Here is a 3,762-nt window from a genome sequence, read left to right as displayed (position 1 = left end):
TTTGCTCCCTAATCCTGTGACACTCACTTCTCATTTTTGGCTTCAAACCTGTGACTGAGAGGAGAAGATGAGGAGAGAAAATCCTTCTCAGAGAAACAGCTATAAAGAACATTGGGTAGTTAACTTATAAATTCAAACCTTTGGAATGACCCTGTTAAGAAGTCAGATTGTCCAGATTAAAAAATGAAGAAGAAAAGAAAGAAGGTGCCAGTGGCTTCTCACTGTAATCCCAGCTTCTGAGGAGGCTGAGGTGTAGAGAATCTGAGTTTGAATCCAGCCAGTTTAGCAAAATCCATGATACTCTTGTTTCTAAGAGATCACAGAAAAACCCAGAAGTAAGGTTGTGATTCAAAGTTAATGCACTACCCTTGAGCAAAAGGAATTCAGGGACAATGCCTAGGCTCATAGTTAAACCCCAGGACCTGCCCCATCAAAAAGAGCCTGTACCTCCATGTCTTTGTGTATGTATGGATGTATTCTTATACATGAAGCTGCAGAGTATTATGATGAACGGCACCAAGGAAGGAAATTTGTATTCAATAAAATGATTTCTTAACAGAGACTGTTTTCATGACAGTGCATAATCCAGAGCTCCCCTCACTGTTCCCAGAGTAGCCTGAGGGTTTCTCTGCATCCCAGGCCAGCTGGTAGAAGTCTCTCTTATTGTCTGGACAGGCAGACAAAAGCCCTCACTCCTGTACAGCTGTGTAATCAACAACTCCATCTGGGTCAGATAGTGAGGATGATTTTGGGCAGGCTCTGAAGGTCAGGAGAAAAAGGTCTCTTTGTTCCCCAAACTGTCTCTCTCCCCAGTGCTCTGGTTTGACAGGAAGCCTTCATTTGTGCCACCTCCTGTGGCAGGCCAAGTCCTGTGCACTTATCCTGCCTTTGTGAGACTATATTCCGGTGCTCAGATACAGTGTTCAATATAAATCAAGATTCCTTCTGGCAGACAACTAGGACCCTTAACTTAATGAAATGTTTCATTGCCAGTGATGATGGGCCTATGATGCCTCTCCTAGGTTTCTGGAAGCTTGGGAAATCCAAGCACATATCTAATATCACAAAGCTTCCTCTCATCTAGGGCTGGTGAATTCAACAGGTTTTTAAACATTTGACCTCTCCTAGTTTGGCCCTGGGTGGCTAGGTTTTGGGGTTGAACACAGGGCCAGGGTGCTGACCATGAGCACAGTGCAGAAGCCCGGTGCTTTATCATTTTGGGTAACAGCATCACTTCTAGTCTCTGTGTGTGTGTGTGTGTGTGTGTGTGTGTGTGTGTGTGTGTGTGTGTGTGTGTGTGTATGTGTGTGTGTATGTGTACACGTGGGCACACAGGGGCAGGGCACATACATCATTCTTGGAGGTTGAACTCAGGACCTGAGCATTGTACCTAACTTCTCTTGTACAATCATAGCGTTCTCCCACTTGAACCACAGAGCTACTTCAGGCTTTTTTTTTTTTTTACTGTTGTGTTCCTGAGAAATGAAACGCAGGGTTTCATATTTGCAAAGCACTCTACCCCTAAGGCACATTCCCAGCCTTCCACTTCAGGTTTGTTAACTTGTTTCTCTCTCTTTTTCTATTGTAGGAGTTGATGTCTGGGCCTGGGTCCTGTCCTTGAGCTCTTCAGCTCAAGTCTTGTGCTCTACCACTTGAGCCAAACACCATTACAGCTTTTCTGGTGGCCCATTGGAGCTAAGTGTCTCAAGGACTTTCCTGCCCATGCTGGCTTTGAACTATGATCCTCAGATCTCATCCTCCTGAGTACTAGGGTGACAGGCACCTAGCTTCCACTTCAGGTTTCTTAGTGGTGAACTGGAGATAATATGCTCATGGGACCTTTTGTGTCTGGGATAATTTGGAACGCAGATCCTCAGATCTCTGCTTCCTGGGAAGGCAGGATGAGAGACCTCAGCTATAGACCTCTAGGCTGTGGCATCTGCTGCAAGGGGGTCCATGGCTCCAAGAGGTGGAGTGCTAACCATGAGCCCAAGAGGTAAGGGTCAGAGCTTAGGCCCCTATTTCAAGGTTTATGACTTTGAAAAACCAGAACAAAACAATATTGTCTGTAGTAGACAACTCATTAGTCTTCAGTAATACATAATTTTGTCCCTGCCATGGAGACATATCTGAGCCTCAATATTCTTATCTGCATAATCATCTCAGTGGGGAGATCTTACAAGGACCCAATGAAAGAATGCACCTGGTGAAGGACACAGCACATTGCACTCTTTGCATGATTCAGCACACAGCATCCTGTGAAAGACTCAGAACCCAGCACCTAATGCAGGACTCAGCACACTGCACCCTGTGAAGGACTCAGCACATAGAACCATGTGCAGGACTCAGCACAGAGTACCCTATGCAGGACTCAGCACATAGCTCTGTTCCACAAGCTGTCATTAGACTTAGGGTGCTCTAATCAATATCACCATTCTATGAGGAACATTTCACAAACCACACAAGTTCACACCTTACAGTTTAGTGAGATTTCTTTGGGGGGGGGTTTAGTCATGGAGCTTGAGCTTAAAGCTTTGGGATATTATTGTTCTAATAACATTTGCACAAGGCTAGAACTCTACCACTTAGAGCCATATTTCAAAGAGTCTAGCAGACTTCCTGGCAGGTTTTAAAGCCCCAGAGAGGCCAGGATATCTGGGGTAAGCCAGGGTAAGCCAGGATGATGGGGGTAACCCATGGAGCTGGGTTGCAGCAGTTTATATCTGGCTAAGTCAGCATCGGACTCCTAGCTTGCTCTGTCATGTGGTATTTGAAGTCCTGTCCCTCTACAGTTGTAGTTAGAACATTGTAACTCTTTTTGGCGGCAGTCCTGGGGCTTGAGTAAGGGTTTTGAAACTGTCGCTAAGCATTTGTGCTCAAGGGTAGAATTCAAGTGATTGAAATACAGCAGAACTTCCAGGTTTTCTGTTTATGTGGCACTGAGGAATCGAGCCCAGGGCTTCATGCTCACAGGGTGAGCACTCAACCACCGAACCCCAGGAGTGAATGAGGTATAAATAGATAGAGATTGATGTATATAAACACTATATACACAGAAAGATGTCTGTATACTATTAATTTATAAATATTACTACCAATTAATAATTATTAAATTATGTCTCCATTAATGATATGTCCCAGTTAACAATTAATAAAGCATTAACTAAATTATTCAATATCCTGTTATTGTTTATCACATATTGTACATACATCCATACACATAATTTCATATTTTATAGAATGAGACAGATATCTATATATTATTAAATTATGCATCATGTGTTATTACCAATTATTAGGTATTTATGTCTCCATGCAATTTTTATTCTGGTAATACTTAATAAAATATTAAACTTAATACACATCCTATAATTTTAGTGTCTAATTTTATCCTAGAATGATTCACTACTAATTCAATCTGTTTTTCATTTATTGTAGTGACAATTCTTCCAATTATGACATTTTTTACATTTATGACATCCTATTAAATATAGATTTGCATATATTACATATAGATTTTCATTTGAATTATACATCCTACCTGTCACCAAGCACTTTCAAAGACAAAGAAAACATGTGTCACGCTCAGCTTCTCACTCCAAGATTACAGTTTTTGGCAGTGGTGGGATCTAACTCAGGGCCTAGAATGCTCAATTCATAAGTGGCTGACTGTCAGAACAGCAGCCTCTAGCCAATTTAGCTGCCAGGCACTTCCCAGGCCCTGAAATTGAACCCCATATGTTGACCCCATTTTATGCTTAA

This window comes from Dipodomys merriami, unplaced genomic scaffold, assembly GCF_024711535.1.
Source record: "Dipodomys merriami isolate MVZ:Mamm:240054 unplaced genomic scaffold, mDipMer1.0.p SCAF_317, whole genome shotgun sequence".
Lineage (NCBI taxonomy): Eukaryota > Metazoa > Chordata > Mammalia > Rodentia > Heteromyidae > Dipodomys > Dipodomys merriami.
This window is presented reverse-complemented; position numbering follows the sequence as displayed.